This window comes from Onychostoma macrolepis, chromosome 14 (assembly GCF_012432095.1).
Source record: "Onychostoma macrolepis isolate SWU-2019 chromosome 14, ASM1243209v1, whole genome shotgun sequence".
Classification (NCBI taxonomy): Eukaryota; Metazoa; Chordata; class Actinopteri; order Cypriniformes; family Cyprinidae; genus Onychostoma; species Onychostoma macrolepis.
In genome coordinates, this window is record NC_081168.1 from 30,642,322 (window position 1) to 30,665,212 (window position 22,891).

The following is a 22,891-nucleotide window of genomic DNA, read 5'->3' on the forward strand; positions in this document are numbered from 1 at the left end:
CTGATGGTAGCCTTTGTTACTTTGGTCCCAGCTCTCTGCAGGTCATTCACTAGGTCCCCCGTGTGGTTCTGGGATTTTTGCTCACAGTTCTTGTGATCATTTTGACCCCACGGGGTGAGATCTTGCGTGGAGCCCCAGATCGAGGGAGATTATCAGTGGTCTTGTATGTCTTCCATTTTCTAATAATTGCTCCCACAGTTGATTTCTTCACACCAAGCTGCTTACCTATTGCAGATTCAGTCTTCCCAGCCTGGTGCATGTCTACAAATTTGTTTCTGGTGTCCTTTGACAACTCTTTGGTCTTGGCCATGGTGGAGTTTGGAGTTGGACTGTTTGAGGTTGTGGACAGGTGTCTTTTATACTGATAACGAGTTCAAACAGATGCCATTAATACAGGTAACGAGTGGAGGACAGAGGAGCCTCTTAAAGAAGAAGTTACAGGTCTGTGAGAGCCAGAAATCTTGCTTGTTTATAGGTGACCAAATACTTATTTTACCGAGGAATTTACTAATTAATTCTTTAAAAATCCTACAATGTGATTTTCTGGATTTTTTTTTTTCTCATTTTGTCTCTCATAGTTGAGGTATACCTATGATGAAAATTACAGGCCTCTCTCATATTTTTAAGTGGGAGAACTTGCACAATTGGTGGCTGACTAAATACTTTTTTGCCCCACTGTATATATATATATATATATATATATATATATATGAGGCTTAGTTTCATGTTACTGCTATGTTTTCTGGAGGTGTACAGGAATTTTTATATTTCTATGACATTGCAGAGGTTTATTTTTCATTTTTATATCAAGTGTGCAGTTGTACAGTTGTTGTTTTTTTTTTTGCATCTTGAAATAAACATTTCTATGTCCTGTATCACTCTGTTGTTTGTTTCCTTTTCTGTTTAGAAGAAACAGAAATAATCACCTGAATTAATAGTGAATTACGTGTTAATAAAGTAATAAAGTAAGAATACGTGTTAATAAAGAGTAAAACAGTAACTATTACTATATGTCTAAATAATATGTATAAATGTACATTTAAATAGTTTATTAATCATTTAGTTACACTTTCTAAATTATCTTATGAACCACTGAAACTCCTAAATAACTGGTTTGTTAATAATATTATACTAAATTTAGAAACGATAAATTGATTATTAATAAATTATGAAAATACAATTATTAAAAACATTATCGATATGTTTTTAAATCAGGAACAAATCATTTAGCTGCATTTATAAACTGCTTACTACTGTCTATATTAATGTAGGGATAATGCTTTATAAATGATGAATTGACTATTTACTAATGCTTAATGATTCATAGCATGCAGTTATTATAAAGTGTTCCAGTATATATACTTTTTTTAACATTAAGTATTTCTATAGAAACAAGAATAGAAATGTCATTTCAAATGAAGCTGCATTAAAACAAATGTCATTGATAAAATGCTAACGATTATTAATAAATAAGGATTTCTAAACATAATGTAAGTTGTTAAAACATAAGTATTGTATGTTTTATTGTCTGTGCAAATGTGAGTCAATATATGAGTGGTAGAAACACACTTGGCGTAAAATACAAATACTCATGAGAAAAAAAATCTGATGATAAAACAACAATTCTATGTTGTCTGCTTTGAATCTTCTCAGCAGGTCCATGTTTAAAAATACCTTTCTTGTGTGTGAAACCCGTGTCACTGTGAGCTCTGGGGCTAAAACAGAAGTGCTGATAAAGTTTATGTATTCCAGCGGGCAAACACTCAGCTCGGAGCACGCAAGCACTGTTTTCTGCTGGCCCTTCATTTCACTGAGTACACCAATTAGAGTAATGACATTAAGCAAATTACAACACTAAAACAGACACTAGGTACGTGAGCGCCATGCATCTCAGCTATACGTGGAGCTCATACTAGAGGCAGCATGAAAATGATCGATAGGTTTGCGTGAATAAGATGAAGCAGGAGCGTTAATAACGTTCAGTCGTATACCTGATGCTTGCCATCCAAACTAGACATCTGCTCATAAATACTCAAGATTTCTGCAGCGCCTCCGTCTTGGAGATGGAAAATCAGATGTGTGTGGCGTGCGGTGAGGCTGACTCCAGGACTGGCGTGATTGATTGCACCAACCTTTTCCAGTGCTGCCATTTTGTGTTTGTGTTGGGAGGCACAAAATTCCCTGGACCATTGGGGAAAGCGTTGCATGACATTGCATAAAGCATGCATAACAACGTATGGGAGCTCACGCTAGCCGCCTGCATGCATTTCCATTTATTTGCTGCTTTACTTAGGATGTCTTATTGCATCATTTCTACAGCACAGTCTATTTTCTGACTAGTTCAGCCTACAAATCCTGTAATTTGCTCACTCATGTTATTCCAGTCCAAATGACTTTTATGAAACACAAGAGAAATATGCATTACAGATGCTTTCCATACAATTACAATGAAGAGTCATCATAAACGGTAGCACAAATGATGCATAAAGACCATTAAAATATCATGAAATACTCCTTAAGACACAAGGGCATGTTCTTCTAATAAAAACAGACTGAAATTTAACCTGCGACTAGATTATTGAGTCAATGAGTTAAAATCCTGGTTTGTGAACAAATCATCTAGACTGGCATTGTGAATTGGGTAAACAGGTTTATTGAATGGAACCCGACCTAATAAATTGCTTATTTTTTTTAAGGATTGGACATTGATGCTTCTCTCACAGAATCATGAATCTCATCAGTGCTGGGTAGTAACTGGTTACATGTAATCTGGTTTACATAATCAGATTCCAAAAATTACTTATAATTGAATTATATTACATTTTGAAATGCTCATGATCAGATTTTATTGATTACATGATTACATACCATTCTCACGATATCAAGTTATTCAAAATATATTGATTATCCATAATACTTAATTTTCATCTTTTAAATTGTCCACCACAAAGCTGCTTATGACTATAGTGCATACATTTACTAGTTTAAAGTCCCCATTCACTGTAGTTGCATGAGAGCATTCTTCGTGTGTGTGTTGTAGATGAACAAAAGTGGTTCAGGTACAACATGAGGGTGAATAAATGATTATTTTTGGATGAACTCTGGCTTTAAGAGTCACATGTGTGAATCTGGCTGCCGTCTGTCAGTAACATCTGTCAGTGTTTACAGTCCATATTGAGCCAGTGCTCTGGGATGTTTTCAGATGAAAGGACACTCCTCATCATTACTACATGAAATGTGTGGAAATATGCTCATGCATTCGGTTGGAATGAGCCCTGTATGGTATACTGTCTTGTTACCTTCAAGTGAAGTCAAGTCAGTTTTATTTGTAAAACCAAGACATAAAATACTCGCCAAGTGCCAAATGCGAGTAAAACTTGTGAGCACATGAAACAGTGTTACTCAGAAGACAGCCAGTAACTATTTTATGAATTCTGACCATGTCTGAGAACACGATATGGCTGTGCACAATTATCAAATAATACAGACATTGTAATTACATAAATATATAATATGATGTGATCTGTTTCTCTGCAAATGCTATGCATTTGAGTCACTTATCATGTGCATTTGAAATTACAACATGCACAAAACATCTTATAAATCTGTTGTCAACCAAAAGAAGCATTTCAAAAAGTGTTTCTCTGTGGTTTTCCATCAAGGCATATGGTTTAATTTTTGAAAGCATAGAAAAAACAACAAGACATTAGTATTCTAATTGTACTGTTGTTATATAATAATAATAAGATTTATCATTATTATTATTATTATTTATATTATAAAAAATAAAAAAAATCACATAATAATATTAGTTGTGAGTTCCCCAATTTGTTCTGCATGCTTTTAATATAATCAACCTGGTCTTATAAAAATAAGTACCTCTGCGCACTTTTTGTGCGACACCGTTTTACGTACCTTGCTGCACGTTTCGCCGCAGTTTCAAATAGAAATGTCCACTGAGTGGCGCTAAAACACATGTTCAATATGTGAACCCTGGCACGTTTTTATTACGTAGATACTGGTACGTATTGCTGTTTTTTTATTACACTGCTTCAGATACATGCTTCAGAATTCAAATATCCGGGGACTGTCGCTAAAGGTTAATGCTCTATCGTGTTGGAAATATGCCCTACGCCAAATCCAGCCCTAAACCTACCCGACAGTGTTAACAAATGCAAAACTGATATAAAAATGTATTAGCTGATGCAACTGTGCCATCTGAACTTCCTTTTACGCAGATTTTAACTGCTTTGTCGAACTGTAATTACACGGGATTCGAACCGGTGCTTCTCGTCTCTTAAATCTGTCTCCGTACTCCGTGAGCCACTGAACAAACTTAACATCTATGAAAATCCATAGATATGAAGCTGGATGTGTGCGATGCTAACATTCAAAAGTATCAGTTTTCAAATCTCCCAGCATATTAATATTGTTTTGAAGTCATAGCATGATATTCTTGAAGTAATTGTGCGAAAATTACGGTTTGTTAATCGCAACTCTGTAAATTTGTGTGAAAAGTGTATTTCATGTCACGCTAAAAAGTGCACCCAGGTACGTAAATGCCATGAGACCAGGTAGAATATAATACATATACAGTTTCATGGCCAGTAAACATATTTTCTCAATTCACTGGCCATTGGCAGGTGTGTCAAAATGTTAGTTTCAGGCTCTGTGTATAATCGTTTCACAATATTCACTGTTTCAGAGCAGCTTTACAAAAAGTCATGATGTTTATGTTCATAATATCTTTATATTTTCATTCTACAATTATTTATATCAGCTGCAAGTAATAACTATAGCAGAATTAAATTGCCATCAACTAATCTGTTCATCCAGCGAACGTTCTGTGTAAGTTCATATCAACTCTAAGAAAGGATATTTCCGTGGCCACAGAAACTATTTTCCTAAGTATTAATGCATTAGAGCATGTAGTAAGGTTCAAAATTGTAAAGGGACATTTATTTGCAAGGCAGAATCAGAAACTCATGTAATTTGTGCACAAGAGTTTTATTAACTAAACACTAACACAAACTAGTCCAACAAACAAGTAAACATACATACACTTACGCATACATACAAAAGGGGAGCTAAAGTGGATGAATGAAACCATTAGAGAAACCAGAGAATGCAGTTATGGAAAATGAGTCAGAACCACCTGAGTTAAAAAGCATCAGTGCCGTTTTACAATGGGGTCTACCGTTTATACCAAACCTCTGTTTCGTTTAGTTAAATGTACGATACTTGCATTGCCTTGGTCGTTGAACGAGTGTCCGGATGCAGTCTCGGGATGAAAGTTTTTATGGTTTGAAGGTTTGGTGGTGTTCTTCCAGGTTTGAAGGGTGATGAACTCCAAAAGATGTTATTCTGGCTCGGTGGTGATTGGGAGACTTTTCTCCCAGATGAAGGTGATGAGAGAACTAAGAGAGACATCAGATGAATAGAAAGTCAAGGCCGAAGCCTGGCTCAAACTTAAGGTACAGAACACTTCTAGCTCACATCCTCATCTTCTCAGTATCTGGAAGATGCGCAGACTGGAAGGTGGGTCACTGATGTGAGAGCTTTATCTGATATAGAGGTCACTCCTTTCGGGTGTCAAAGAGCCAATGGTGTCTTGAACTTTTGGAGAGAAAGTTTACGACTCTTTGTCTCCAAGCATGGTAATTTGCATATGTAACTGGATCGGAAGTTGATATACAAACTAGTAAAGATTCTTAGAACATTAATATGTTGCATAGGTATCAACATATCATATAAATTCTCAATTAGATCATCTGAAGACAAATTAATAGAGACCAAACATGGTATAAGTGAGGGGATATTAACTAGTGATCTATCATGAGCATGCATAAAACAGTATACAATACACAGGAACATATACAAGAACAGTAATAATATACACAATGACCTGAAGGATATGTGTGTTCATTCAAATAAAGGTTGTTCTATGAATTAATTAGAGAAGAGTCCATTTTTATTGCATAATGTCTTTCCTAAGGTTCAAAGATGGTGAGAGGGAGAATTATCAACATGCCATTAGGTCATAAAGTTTATCTGGTCTGGCTGAAATGTCCTGGTTGTCATGGTAACCGGGGGCCTGGAGTCGTTCACAGACATACTGGCACCCAGTATGTGTATTGGGTGAGGGGTCTGTGATTATTTGTTAATCTAATGACTAATTGATTTGTTAGTTCTAATTAAAAATTGTGTCTGATTGGTCCAAATGCTACAATGGATTGTCGATTCATGTGCTGTTCAAATATTCATAAATTGTGTGTTTAAAAGCAATATTCACTGATAAAATTTGTATATTGGACTATTTGGATTTTTTGTTTTATACCTTTAGTATATTAGAATCTTAGTTTAATTTGAGAGAAACTTCTTGGAAAATAGGATTGAAAAAATCCATGCCAGCCGGCCCCCTCAGAGAACAATCAATGTTTCATGTCTTAAACCTTAAAGAATGTTAGCTACATTACAGCTTTAAATTACAACTTTGAAGCATGACTCACATTATGTGCGAGATCTGACATTAGCTTGGAAAATGAGAGTGCCTATTTGTGTCTTTCCATCCCACATAGAAAAGCTTTTAAAGCTGGAAAGAATCAGACACATCAGGATTAGGATCACCAAAGGTCGGCGTAAAAGTGTTTTGAAATGTCAACGAATTACATAATGAAATAAGAGTGACTGATAATGACAATTTGAAGAAGTCCAAACTTTTGCATATTACACTTCTTATAAACATGAATACACGTACAGTATAAGACATAGCAGCAGTGTCCATTTCCAGTCTTTTTTTTTTTAAGAAAAATGCTAATTACATAAATGCTTGTTTTCTCTAGCTGTGTCGTATGGCACGTCCTGATATTGCTGAGTTAGACGTGTTCCTGGGTCAACATATTTTGTTGACCCTGGAACAACATTTTAATCCAAAAATATAATCTTAACCATATTCCTACGCCTAAACCTAAATTTACCCATGAGTAATCCCTAAAATCAGAGGAACTGATAGATGAATTACACTGATGTACAGGCACCAAACACTGATTGTAATCCTAAACTTTACAAAAATATAAACTGGTTCTTGAAATCTGATTGGTTAATCACAATGTTGTTCCAGGGTCAACAAAGATGTTGACCCAGGAACACATCGCACTCTGCAATATCAGGACGTGCGTGTTGTATGCTGGTTTTAATCACCCTCTTTAATTTTAATAAATAATTATTCAGTTGTATAAATTCTTTAAGACAAAAAGAATGTGTGATAATTTTGTATAATTTTCCCATTTGGGGAAAAAAAAAATCAGGCTAAATTTTAATGACATGAATAATTTTAATAGTTTTAATAACAAATAGTTTTAATAACAAAGAGCAAGAGCGAAACAACGTTTCCAAAACAATATTACATTAAAACAGGACATCAAACAAACGAAACAAGGGACTAAAAGTACTAAACTAAATGAGGACTAATGAGGTAATCAAATGACAACAGGTGAGTGATTAATCAAAAACCATGGCTCAAATGAAGAACTGAAACAGAAGGCAGGAACACAGGGAAAACAAAAAACCAAAACGGGCCATAAACGTAACTAGAAATATTTGAATAAGTTATTTAAGAAAAATCAGTAATAAAGATGTAATAAAATAGCAATGAGGCAATGCAGAGTAGGACACATCACTTCAGAGTGATCAAAATTTCCAATTGTTAACAAAAAATTTTACACTTGTTGAGATTTCAGGGAGAGTTGGAGTGTAGATTGGTTGCTATTAGACCATCACTTCACACCAAACATACAAGGCTGATTATAGTCAAAAATAACTGAGAATGTGACCTACATGCCCACCTAGAAAACTGAATCAAAACCACAGGCTGACACACACACGTCAGTCAATGTAAGCTGTAGTAGCAGGAGGGCTGCTTTACCCATCAGAAACAACTAATGATAACATATTTATCTGAGCACTGCACATGTTTTACAATGATTAACAGAGGGAAACCATACCATTAATATGACTAGCATTCTGGCAACACTGCTAGTGTGCAAATGCAAGTGAAACAGAATGAGCGCCACACCTTCACAAGTATCATTCCCATTCATTTTCTCCCTACGGAATTAAAGAAAAAAATTTAAATCAATAAAGTGTGAAAATCACAAATAAACAAACAATGTTACAAAGCTGTGAACAATGTATTTTATGAAGCACAGTTTTTTATTACCACTTTGCCACTAATTTGGGGGTGGTGGGGGACCCCGAGGACACCACACGCTATAGGAGCAAATCTAGGATTTTTTTTTTTTCCCCTCATGTTTGTGGTCTCTCACATTTTGAAAATTGAAGATTTTAAAAATAGTTTAGTGTGTACCCAGCATAAGTACTGGGAAATATGAATTCACTACATGTATAAGGTTACACTGTAAAAAATGGAACGAGCGATCTACCTTTAAAAAATAAATGGTCACACTTTATATTAGGTGGCCTTAACTACTATGTACCTGCATCAAAAAATATGTACAATTACTTATTGTGTTCATATTGTATTGCAAAACAGGTTTGCTGCTATTGAGGAGGGATATGGGTAAGGTTAGGGACAGGTTTGGTGCTGTGGGTAAGTTTAAGAGTGGGTTAAGGTGTAAGTGATGGGTCAACAGTGTAATTATAAATGTAATTACAGAAATTAATTACAGATGTAATTACATATAGGTATTTTAAAAAATATAAGTACAATGTAAAAACATGTATGTACACAATAAGTGCATTGTACCAAATTATTAATTCAAACGTAAGTACATATTAGTTAAGGCCACCTAATATAAAGTGGGACCAAATAAATAAATAAATAATATGGTAATAATATTACCCTTACCAAAAAGTAGTATACTTCAAGTTTATTTTATTAAGTATACTTAAGTAAAGTTCAAGTATATTTTTAAGTATACTTTATGTAGTAAGTATACAAATATCAGTGTACTAGAAGTATATTTGTAAGTGTACTATTTCAATACTCCTTGGGACTAAATTGGCCCAATTTTCTAGTATATAAAAGTATGCATTTAAGTATACTTTAAGTATATCGGTAGTCAACTTTGAGTACACAACTAGTTTACATCTATGTTTTTAGTTTGTACTGCAACTATACTAAAAGTTAACTTAAAGGTATACTGATAGTTTACTAATTAAATACTTGTAGTAGCATTTTTAGTACATTTTGAAGTATAGTCAAAGTAAACTACTAGTTTAGTAGTTTTATACTGAAAGTATACTCGTAAGTTTTTATTAAGTGAACTTTACATCATACTTTAAGTATACTACTATGTCCCTATTTAGGTATGAATGTGTATATATTTTGTTAGATGAATATCTGAACATACAAAACATCAACACAAAGAACAGGGTATCTCCTTGTAAACAAAAACATTTTATTCTAGCTTCATGCATTTTTTTTTTTTTTTAAACACTTGAATGTGGGTAAGTTTCATGAATAAAAAATAAAGAAATAAACAACATTTTGAACAAAAAGCTGAAAAAAGACTATGAATTGGATTCAGAATGATAATCAAAACATAGATGGAGTCGATCAACACCCCAAAGCTTGACAGTTATTATTACCTCTTCATTGGTGACATTTTAATCCACAACGTTACACAGTTTTGATGCTGTTTTATGTCTGATGATCGTGTCAGATTACATGTTGAAGCATCTGTTGTTTCGGTTTCTTCTTCACTTGTGTTTTTTTGGATATTCTGTACAGATTCTAGGAACACAAGTATAGCTCAAATATATTTAGACATAGATAAGTATAAGTGAAGTACTGTATACTCGAATGTCATTTTAAGTATATTTCTGAGAAGTACATAAAAAGTAGACTAAAAGTATACTTTCCTATTTTTAAGTTTAAATGAAGTATACTAATAGAACACTTGAATAAACTTATTTTTCGTAAGGGTACACATAATACTTTTGAGTAGTTTTTAATGCTTGTTTTTTTAATGGAATCTACCTGAATAAATCATGTAAAATCTCCTAAATGAATTAATCTATAACACAATGAATTTAATATAATTAGTGAAATGTGCTCATTTATTTTAAGTTGATTCTCAAAAGTCTGTGATTTTGAGTGAGGCCTGTTTGTTTTTGACTTTGAGTTATTTTATACATTTAAAAGACTGCATACAGCCAAACGGCTCAAATAGGAAAATACTTGAGAAATACTGGTAATACTGCAATAGCACTAGCAAAGCTACTGCTCACTGAACAAGGCTTAATGCCTTATAGGAGTAGTATCCATGACCATAAGCTCTACTCTTCTGCACAATGGAAACTTCAACATAACAGAAACTCTTTCAATTATTACAGATTCTTCCCTTCACTCAAAAACACATAACATAGCATTTAATTTCAAAATTTACTCTCCATATCCAGCCATATGCAAAGCATGCTGGGAACTAACAATCACCACTAAAATAAAACTACAAAATTGTAGTTAATTCTCTTAAAATAAATAGGTAGCCTTCTTTCCTTATTATTATTTTTATTTTTTTAGTTTAATCAGTTCGTCAATTCAAGCCTCAAAACTGCTTAAGTTTCCTTTTTTAAAAATGAGGAAAACACATCTCTTGGTTTTATTAGTAAAAAATCCTCAATATTTTCTATACAACACTCAACCACAATTTCTTTTATGAAATATACACACTATTTTTAATTATCACCTTAATTTTTATAATGAAAATTACAACACCCATTATTCATTGTTTTACAGTGTAGGATTAGGGTTCGGTTTAGGGTTATCACATGTAACTATAGAGAGACCCCAGTGTGCCTAATGTCAAAAATTTGATTTATTGCCCCTCATAAAAATAAGACTTAAGATACTTGTCAACACCTTATAGTCTAACATTACAAATTAAAAGGTAGCTTTTGTCACAATTTAAACCAAATAGAGCTGACTTATCTTACCCTCTTCTAAAACAAAAATGTATCAGAAGCGAACGTTAAGTAAGATACTTTACAACGTTCTAACATTACAAGTTAAAGAAAATAGAGCTGACTCATCTTACCCATGGTGTGAAAGAAAAAATATCACACCGTTAACTCGTCAAAATCTTGTTACAAGTTAGAAAAGAAGGGAAAAAATAACTGTGATCTAAAATAAAGAAAGAAATAAAGAAAAAGAGCGGACTATCTTACGCAGCCTCCGTCAGATAACCTCGCACTACCGCGTCAAACTCAGAATGAGCTTACGAAGGCCGAGGTCAGACCACACCTACTGCCAGCCCCTAACACCGTAAGGAGAGACCGACGCAAAGATTTAAAAGAATTAAAGTAATGTTTTAACATTAGAACGAACGTTATTTTTAATAAATCTTTAGCATTTCTTAATTAATGAAACTATTCAGCACTCAGGATGAGTGCTTTTCACTTTAAAATAAGGTTTTTCCTTTTAAACAAACAGTAGCCTACCTAAGCCGCAGGGAAATGTTGCTTATTTTATTTTATTTACTTTAGTTTAGTTATTCGCACTTAATTTAGTAATTCCATTATTTACACTTCTATTTTTGTCAATCTTAAAACTTGCAGTGGGGCATATCAGTTTGAAGACATATACACCATAGTTACAATATCAAGATGACTCAGAATGGTAACATCCGGGCCCATTCAAACCACACTTACAGCCGCCCCTACACCGGAGGAGAGACCGCAAAGACTTATTTTTAATAAATATTTTACATTTCTTAATTAATGAAACCATTCAGCATTCATCCTAAAACTTTTCACTTTAAAAAATAGGTTAGCCCATACAAATGTTCTTCTAAATAATCACGTCTAAGTCACGGGCTAGTTATTCACACTTAATTCACCTATTCCTTTAATCGGTCTTTGATTTTTGTCAAGTTTAAGACTTCTGATGTGTTATATTACCCAGACTTTTTCACTTTTAAAAATTAGGTTACACAACTTTTTCTTATAAAAATCACCTCTGAAGCCACAGGAAAATGTTGTTTGTCTTGTTTTATTTTATTTTAGTAGTATAATACCTTTATTTACTCTTTGATTTTTGTCAATCTTTAAACTTTCTAGCCTGCTATAACGGTTAAAACGCATACAGCGTATGTGAACGGAAACCGAAATGAAAGCAAATGTTTTGGACGTCTTTGGATTTTTCAGCCATAATTAGACGCAAAAACTTTTTACATTATCGCACGAAATGTAAATATTTCGTCTCATGCAGTGCTACGAAATGAGAATGGCACTGTGTGTCTGGACGTATGATTAACGACGCGACCGTATCAGGTCAAGAGGGTTGTTGTAAAACATCTAAAGGTGTTTCTGGAGATGCAACTCATTTGCAATCTAACGAGTTTTTGAGGGGTCTGGCATCGTAAACTTTGGCGTTGCTGTTCATTGATCAAACGACATACACGTTAACCATTTTATGACATGCACCTGCGAGTAACTTTGTCAAGTTTAGACTTAAAGTTCACTGTCTGGTCACAGGATGTGTGCCCTTTTGAAGCGTTTATATGACACATAGCTGGTTAAGTTAAAAGTTAGGTATAATTTAGGAAGAAAATACTCAAACATAAACATAAACATACACAAACAATCCCTACATTTAAACTTTTATGATGTCTCATACAAACCTTTTACAAACTTGTGAACTTTTAGAATCACACAGGGTATCTCTACAAGATGATGAAAAGCAGCATGATTAAACAACGATATAACTATTGTTTTGACAAATAAGTTTTTAGATCTTTCAAACCTAAATCATGATGCTCTAAAGCAAGGATTTGAAGCAGTCAAATGAACCTCTGATGAATGCAAGACGGTTACAGAGATTTTCTTCATGAATTAGAGCTAAATCAGACTAAAATTAGTTGTCATAAGGTTGTTTGCAACAAAAGTAATTCCTAAACAAGATGCTACAAATGTCTCACAGAATCTTTACAACAGATTAGACTTTCTTTCTCACTTTAAAAATGGTATTATTAACCGTGGGGTTTAAATGCAGCATTTTTTCACAGTATAATGTTTTATTTGATTAAAATAAAAACAACCGGTCTATATAGGTTTATTTGACTAAGATTTGATCAAATAACTGATATAAGAAACATTCAATAAGTCCATTTTATCAACCCTGCCTGATGTGTCTGACGGTTTGTCACAAATATCTTACCGATACAGATGTGTTAAGACGTTAAGTATGTGTAAAATATGTGCAAAGTTCAATATTACTGTTAAAAATAGTTTAATAAAGCACAAACACTCACATGAAAAACAAACACACACACACACACACACACACACACACACACACACACACACAGAGACTAAAACAACCCCTGCAGTTAAACATTTCAACTTTTACGATGTCACATAAAAACACTTTTACAAATAAAAACTTTTAGCATCACACAAGATGATGGAAAACAGTATGATTAAACAATGATGTAACTTTTGTTTTAACAAATAAGTTAAGGTTTGTAGTTTGCTTTCACACCTAAAACCATGATGAGGATCAGAAGTTGTCAAATGATCCCCTGATGAATGCAATGTGCTTACAGAGGTTTTTTTCTTTATGAATTAGATCTAAAATAGACTAAAATTAGCTGTTGTAAGGTTGTTTACAACAAAAGAGTGTCTTAAACAAGGTGCAACAAATATCTCATCTTTACAACAGATTAGACTTTCTTTCTCACTTTAAAAATGGCATTATTAACTATGCTGTTTAAATGCAACATTTATTTTTTCATACTATAATGTTTTATTTTATTAAAATGAAAACAATTGGCTCTTTATAGTTTTATTTCACTAAGATCAAATAATAGATCAACAACAAAATATTTGATAACTCCATCTTATCACCCGAACTGATGTGTCTTACGGTTTGTGATGACATCAGAATCAGAATAAGAATGAGCTTTATTGTCAGGTATGTTTGCACATACAAGGAATTTGTTATAGCGACAGAAGCTCCACAGTGCAACAGAAAGACAGCAACAGGACAGGACACAGGTAATAAAAGAATAATATACAAATAGGCGATGGACAAAATAGCAAAAACGCAATATATGATATAGACAATTATGTATGTACAGTTATGATATGTGCAAAATTCAATTGTAAAAATAAGCATGTGTTAAGATGCATGTTACATGTGTGTGTAAAATATGTGTAAAGTTCAATATTACTGTTAAAAATAGTTTAAAAGGTAATTTTTAGCTTTCATATAGGATTCACAACCACACTCAGTTGCTTTTTGTGTAACAAAGTCCTGGGGGCGGATGAAAATAAAATGTATGAAAGACTTTTCTTTTAAGATATTATAATGACAGACTAAAAACTTTAGATTGATTAAAACAACCGAGGTTATGCATTTCTCTTGAATATGTATACAGTAACCAGTGAGTACATGAAACATTATTGTATAAATACACATCCTTGTAAATTCAGCATGATTCTATCATATTAATCAATAAAAAAGAACAACCGGTTTGTTGGAAAAAAAATAAAAAATAAAAACAGTGTTGTGTTTCTAAGTTAGAATGTTTATAGTGTGTGTAGTAAAATCTTAACTTTAACCTAAAGCATTTTTCTTTCAAACTCTCTCACGCACCCACACCGCTTCCCCACAAACTCCCAACAACATGCATAAGTTTTGTTTTATCATCTAGAAACCCTATAATGGAGTTATGTTTTGCATTATCACAACTATAGATGCCGAAAGAGGTCATTAACCTGTTTAACCTGTTTAAAATGCGAACAATATCACTTAAGACTAGTTTGACAAACAAGGTACGATCATAAAACAAGCCTGGATCCAATTTGAAGCATTCTAACAACAAGTACAACCATTGCAGAAAATGTAGCCAATCAATCAATCAATCAATCAAACTTTATTTGATTGTCCAGATTTAAAAAAAGACAGTAGACCGCCTATACAACCCATAGCATCTATCACAGACATAAAGAGTTACAAAATACAGCAATACCGGTGTCTCCACAACTTTGACTGATACCGTGTAGTACTAACCCCTATATTTGATAAACCCACAATAATCTCATTTTTAGAAGCATTAAGCCGACAGATAAAACTATACATAATATTTTGTAACAGTGTTTTAAAAGTGATTACTCTCGCACTCACAAACATTTCACTTGCACTATGACATCTAGGCCTCCGTAGTGAGATTCTCCCTGCATCATTGCAGCTACTTGCAGCTTCTGTAAACTAGATGCTCTGTAGTTACACCGCAAATGAGTATAAGGTGTTGTACAGTAATCTTTGAAAAGTGACACCTTTACCTCATCTGAACAGAAACTAAACTTAAGTAAAGTATATTCGCCTGCATAGACATAATACGGCGTAGCCTTTCAATATCCTCATCATCTGTCACGCGTTCAGTGATAAAATGTCCAAGGTATTTTACTTTCGTGCACACAGTGAGACACTTATTCAACTTAAAAACTGGAAAATTTATATTATAGCACCGCAGTAAGATAAAACTGTGGACGTGTGATTGACCAACTTATCAGATGTTCGACGTATTATTACAAGTCCCTGCTCACCTAGTTTATGATGAAACTAGAAAATATAGGCGTGAGCTAACAGGTGTTAAAAATACCGGTCACGTTCAATTAGATGAAGACATGCAGAGGTAACGAACACAAACTTGGGGGGTCGTGAAGCAAACAGTCTAACACAACACACGTTCCCCAGAATGGTGCTGATGATGGGCTCATAATTTCACGATGAAGACAGACTAAATATTCAGATAGCAGATGGGACTGACTGACTTTTTCTTAAGATTTGATTTCGAGAACACAACCGAATCTTAAAGCTATTTCACGAAATAACGCAACAACGGGTGCACCGTTTCAACATATACATGTCAAGTCTGTTTTACCATAAGTATATCGTATTCTTCTTATATACATATATTTGTTTAGGCTAAATACGTTTTAACAATTCTTTTAGTTTTTACAAAGATGTTAAATTGAACACGTGTAACTAATACCTCATTCAAATGTTACGGTCTTTCAGGTCAGCGAACTACAATACCCAGCATATACCTCAGACTACAAACATGGCCGTCAGGGATACATATACCAAAATGGTCATACGTGTCAGATCTCTAAATCATCAGACTTCTAATTATTCGCACGCTCAGATAATCTATATAAAAAGACTCGCATTTCCACACTTTTTGCAAAGTATACGCTTCTTCCGCGTTGTGATGTTACAAACCCCTTTTTGTGAGCTCTGTTAGTGTCGCGAAGCCGATTCATTTCCGCGAATCGATTCTTTCCCACAGTTCGGTTCAAAGAATCGTGTTATCGTACGAGTCAGACCGACCAATATTGAGTAGCCTACACTTAAACACTGATATGTTCTACATGTCTGAAGTATAAGTGTGTAGAAAGAATAAACCGGTCTTATGAACTCATCGATTTGGTTTAACAACTTTAAAACATAATCTGCATGAATGATAAAACATACACTCTTAAAATCGATAGTACACAAAGTATGTGTAAAAGGACCGATAACATAATAACGTAATGTTTTGGTTCATGTCTTACACAACTGTGCATTACTTAATGTTTTTATTAAGCTTTAATATAAAATATAATAGTCTGTTAACAATTTAGATGCTTTTATTATGAAATCACTCAAAGAACCGCTGAAGTACGTACTGTTATGGAATTAATTGAAACAATACTACGTGCTAATTTAACCGATTTATTTATAGTATGCTGAATATAAAACTCTTAAACAGGAACATTAAAACATTTCAAACTTGTTTAACAGACGCTTCAATACATTCAGTACATAAAACATTTAGCAAATACTATAAAACTAATGCATTCCGTTCGCCTTAAAACAATTAATTCAATCAAAAACCTCTCCCAAAAGACAGACAGACAGACAGACAATACCTCGACGATAGCTGAGACGTATGGAGAGGGAGGACAATGATAAAGAAACAATATTTCTTTTTGAGGACAAATGTTTTATATTCAGCATACCATAAATAAAGCGGTTAAATAAGCACATAGTATTGTTTCAATTAATTCCATAACAGTACGTACTTCAGCGGTTCTTTGTGTGATTTCATAATAAAAGCTAAATTGTTAACAGACTATTATCTTTTATATTAAAGCTTAATAAAAACATTAAGTAACGCACAGTTGTGTAAGACATGAACCAAAACATTACGTTATTATGTTATCGGTCCTTTTACACATACTTTGTGTACTATCGATTTTAAGAGTGTATGTTTTATCGTTCATGCAGATTATGTTTTAAAGTTGTTAAACCAAATCGATGAGTTCATAAGACCTGTTTATTCTTTCTACACACTTATACTTCGGACATGTAGATCATATCAGTGTTTAAGTGTAGGCTACTCAATATTGGTCGGTCTGACTCGTATCCGACATGAAGGATCGGTAAATGAAACCACGACCGCAAACATCATCAGGTTAAATGAACAAAAGACGCCTTCACTTAGAGAATTTTATTTGAATGTTTCACTGATATAAAACGACCCTGAGTTGTTAGAAAAGAAGTGTATACTGACATAACTGCGAGATGACTTAAGGAAACGATGACTCGGTTCTTTGAACCGAACTGTGGGAAAGAATCGATTTACGGAAATGAATCAGCTTCGCGACACTAACAGAGCTCACAAAAAGGGGTTTGTAACATCACAACGCGGAAGAAGCGTATACTTCGCAAAAAGTGTGGAAATGCGAGTCTTTTTATATAGGTTATCTGAGCGTGCGTATAATTAGAAGTCCGACGATTTAGAGATCTGTCACGTATGACCATTTTGGTATATGTATCCCCGACGGCCATGTTTGTAGTCTGAGGTATATGCTGGGTATTGTAGTTCGCAGACCTGAAAGACCGTAACATTTGAATGAGGTATTAGTTACACGTGTTCAATTTAACATCTTTGTAAAAACTAAAAGAATTGTTAAAACGTATTTAGCCTAAACAAATATATGTATATAAGAAGAATAAGATATACTTATGGTAAAACAGACTTGACATGTATATGTTGAAACGGTGCACCCGTTGTTGCGTTATTTCGTGAAATAGCTTTAGGATTCGGTTGTGTTCTCGAAATCAAATCTTAAGAAAAAGTCAGTCAGTCCCATCTGCTATCTGAATATTCAGTCTGTCTTTATCGTGAAATTATGAGCCCATCATCAGCACCATTCTGGGGAACGTGTGTTGTGTTAGACTGTTTGCTTCACGACCCCCCAAGTTTGTGTTCGCTACCTCTGCATGTCTTCATCTAATTGAACGTGACCGGTATTTTTAACACCTGTTAGCTCACGCCTATATTTTCTAGTTTCATCATAAACTAGGTGAGCAGGGACTTGTAATAATATGTCGAACATCTGATAAGTTGGTCAGTCACACGTCCACAGTTTTATCTTACTGCGGTGCTATAATATAAATTTTCCAGTTTTTAAGTTGAATAAGTGTCTCACTGTGTGCACGAAAGTAAAATACCTTGGACATTTTATCACTGAACGCGTGACAGATGATGAGGATATTGAAAGGCTACGCCGTATGATGTATATGCAGGCGAATATACTTTACTTAAGTTTAGTTTCTGTTCAGATGAGGTAAAGGTGTCACTTTTCAAAGATTACTGTAAAACACCTTATACTCATTTGCGGTGTAACTACAGAGCATCTAGTTTACAGAAGCTGCAAGTAGCTTATAATGATGCAAGGAGAATCTCACTACGGAGGCCTAGATGTCATAGTGCAAGTGAAATGTTTGTGAGTGCGAGAATAATCACTTTTAAAACACTGTTACAAAATATTATGTATAGTTTTATCTGTCGGCTTAATGCTTCTAAAAATGAGATTATTGTGGGTTTATCAAATATAGGGGTTAGTACTACACGGTATCAGTCAAAGTTGTGGAGACACCGGTATTGCTGTATTTTGTAACTCTTTATGTCTGTGATAGATGCTATGGGTTGTATAGGCGGTCTACTGTCTTTTTTAAAATTTGGACAATCAAATAAAGTTTGATTGATTGATTGATTGATTGAATACATTTTCTGCAATGGTTGTACTTGTTGTTAGAATGCTTCAAATTGGATCCAGGCTTGTTTTATGATCGTACCCTTGTTTGTCAAACTAGTCTTAAGTGATATTGTTCACATTTTAAACAGGTTAAACAGGTTAATGACCTCTTTCGGCATCTATAGTTGTGATAATGCAAAACATAACTCCATTATAGGGTTTCTAGATGATAAAACAAAACTTATGCATGTTGTTGGGAGTTTGTGGGGAAGCGGTGTGGGTGCGTGAGAGAGTTTGAAAGAAAAATGCTTTAGGTTAAAGTTAAGATTTTACTACACACACTATAAACATTCTAACTTAGAAACACAACACTGTTTTTATTTATTATTTTTTTTCCAACAAACCGGTTGTTCTTTTTTATTGATTAATATGATAGAATCATGCTGAATTTACAAGGATGTGTATTTATACAATAATGTTTCATGTACTCACTGGTTACTGTATACATATTCAAGAGAAATGCATAACCTCGGTTGTTTTAATCAATCTAAAGTTTTTAGTCTGTCATTATAATATCTTAAAAGAAAAGTCTTTCATACATTTTATTTTCATCCGCCCCCAGGACTTTGTTACACAAAAAGCAACTGAGTGTGGTTGTGAATCCTATATGAAAGCTAAAAATGACCTTTTAAACTATTTTTAACAGTAATATTGAACTTTACACATATTTTACACACACATGTAACATGCATCTTAACACATGCTTATTTTTACAATTGAATTTTGCACATATCATAACTGTACATACATAATTGTCTATATCATATATTGCGTTTTTGCTATTTTGTCCATCGCCTATTTGTATATTATTCTTTTATTGGTTTCACTTTATTTTGATGGTCCCTTTAACACATTCTATTGACTATAAGTAATGTTGCACCTACATTTCTACTGACTCTCATTAGAGTGTTAGTAGTGTATTAGTTGACTGGTAGGGTGAGGGTTAGATTAAGTTGACACGTTCTTGCAAAGTTACTTATAGTCAGTAGAATATCTGTTGGGAGACCAACACAATAAGGAGTTAGTAGATATGAAGCAGACAGTCTACTAATACTCTTATGAGAGTTTGTTGACATGTAGTTGCAACATTACTTAGTGTCAACAGAATGTTCTAAAGGGACCATCAAAATAAAGTGTTACCCTTTTATTACCTGTGTCCTGTCCTGTTGCTGTCTTTCTGTTGCACTGTGGAGCTTCTGTCGCTATAACAAATTCCTCGTATGTGTAAACATACCTGACAATAAAGCTCATTCTTATTCTGATTCTGATGTCATCACAAACCGTAAGACACATCAGTTCGGGTGATAAGATGGAGTTATCAAATATTTTGTTGTTGATCTATTATTTGATCTTAGTGAAATAAAACTATAAAGAGCCAATTGTTTTCATTTTAATAAAATAAAACATTATAGTGTGAAAAAATAAATGTTGCATTTAAACAGCATACTTAATAATGCCATTTTTAAAGTGAGAAAGAAAGTCTAATCTGTTGTAAAGATGAAACATTTGTTGCACCTTGTTTAAGACACTCTTTTGTTGTAAACAACCTTACAACAGCTAATTTTAGTCTATTTTAGATATAATTCATAAAGAAAAAAACCTCTGTAAGCACACTGCATTCATCAGGGGATCATTTGACAACTTCTGATCCTCATCATGGTTTTAGGTGTGAAAGCAAACTACAAACCTTAACTTATTTGTTAAAACAAAAGTTACATCATTGTTTAATCATACTGTTTTCCATCATCTTGTGTGATGCTAAAAGTTTTTATTTGTAAAAGTGTTTTTATGTGACATCGTAAAAGTTGAAATGTTTAACTGCAGGGGTTGTTTTAGTCTGTGTGTGTGTGTGTGTGTGTGTGTGTGTGCTTGCGTGTGTTTGTTTTTCATGTGAGTGTTTGTGCTTTATTAAACTATTTTTAACAGTAATATTGAACTTTGCACATATTTTACACATACTTAACGTCTTAACACATCTGTATCGGTAAGATATTTGTGACAAACCGTCAGACACATCAGGCAGGGTTGATAAAATGGACTTATTGAATGTTTCTTATATCAGTTATTTGATCAAATCTTAGTCAAATAAACCTATATAGACCGGTTGTTTTTATTTTAATCAAATAAAACATTATACTGTGAAAAAATGCTGCATTTAAACCCCACGGTTAATAATACCATTTTTAAAGTGAGAAAGAAAGTCTAATCTGTTGTAAAGATTCTGTGAGACATTTGTAGCATCTTGTTTAGGAATTACTTTTGTTGCAAACAACCTTATGACAACTAATTTTTAGTCTGATTTAGCTCTAATTCATGAAGAAAATCTCTGTAACCGTCTTGCATTCATCAGAGGTTCATTTGACTGCTTCAAATCCTTGCTTTAGAGCATCATGATTTAGGTTTGAAAGATCTAAAAACTTATTTGTCAAAACAATAGTTATATCGTTGTTTAATCATGCTGCTTTTCATCATCTTGTAGAGATACCCTGTGTGATTCTAAAAGTTCACAAGTTTGTAAAAGGTTTGTATGAGACATCATAAAAGTTTAAATGTAGGGGATTGTTTGTGTATGTTTATGTTTATGTTTGAGTATTTTCTTCCTAAACTATACCTAACTTTTAACTTAACCAGCTATGTGTCATATAAACGCTTCAAAAGGGCACACATCCTGTGACCAGACAGTGAACTTTAAGTCTAAACTTTTGACAAAGTTACTCGCAGGTGCATGTCATAAAATGGTTAACGTGTATGTCGTTTGATCAATGAACAGCAACGCCAAAGTTTACGATGCCAGACCCCCTCAAAAACTCGTTAGATTGCAAATGAGTTGCATCTCCAGAAACACCTTTAGATGTTTTACAACAACCCTCTTGACCTGATACGGTCGCGTCGTTAATCATACGTCCAGACACACAGTGCCATTCTCATTTCGTAGCACTGCGTGAGACGAAATATTTACATTTCGTGCGATAATGTAAAAAGTTTTTGCGTCTAATTATGGCTGAAAAATCCAAAGACGTCCAAAACATTTGCTTTCATTTCGGTTTCCGTTCACATACGCGTGTATGCGTTTTAACCGTTATAGCAGGCTAGAAAGTTTAAAGATTGACAAAAATCAAAGAGTAAATAAAGGTATTATACTACTAAAATAAAATAAAACAAGACAAACAACATTTTCCTGTGGCTTCAGAGGTGATTTTTATAAGAAAAAGTTGTGTAACCTAATTTTTAAAAGTGAAAAAGTCTGGGTAATATAACACATCAGAAGTCTTAAACTTGACAAAAATCAAAGACCGATTAAAGGAATAGGTGAATTAAGTGTGAATAACTAGCCCGTGACTTAGACGTGATTATTTAGAAGAACATTTGTATGGGCTAACCTATTTTTTAAAGTGAAAAGTTTTAGGATGAATGCTGAATGGTTTCATTAATTAAGAAATGTAAAATATTTATTAAAAATAAGTCTTTGCGGTCTCTCCTCCGGTGTAGGGCGGCTGTAAGTGTGGTTTGAATGGGCCCGGATGTTACCATTCTGAGTCATCTTGATATTGTAACTATGGTGTATATGTCTTCAAACTGATATGCCCCACTGCAAGTTTTAAGATTGACAAAAATAGAAGTGTAAATAATGGAATTACTAAATTAAGTGCGAATAACTAAACTAAAGTAAATAAAATAAAATAAGCAACATTTCCCTGCGGCTTAGGTAGGCTACTGTTTGTTTAAAAGGAAAAACCTTATTTTAAAGTGAAAAGCACTCATCCTGAGTGCTGAATAG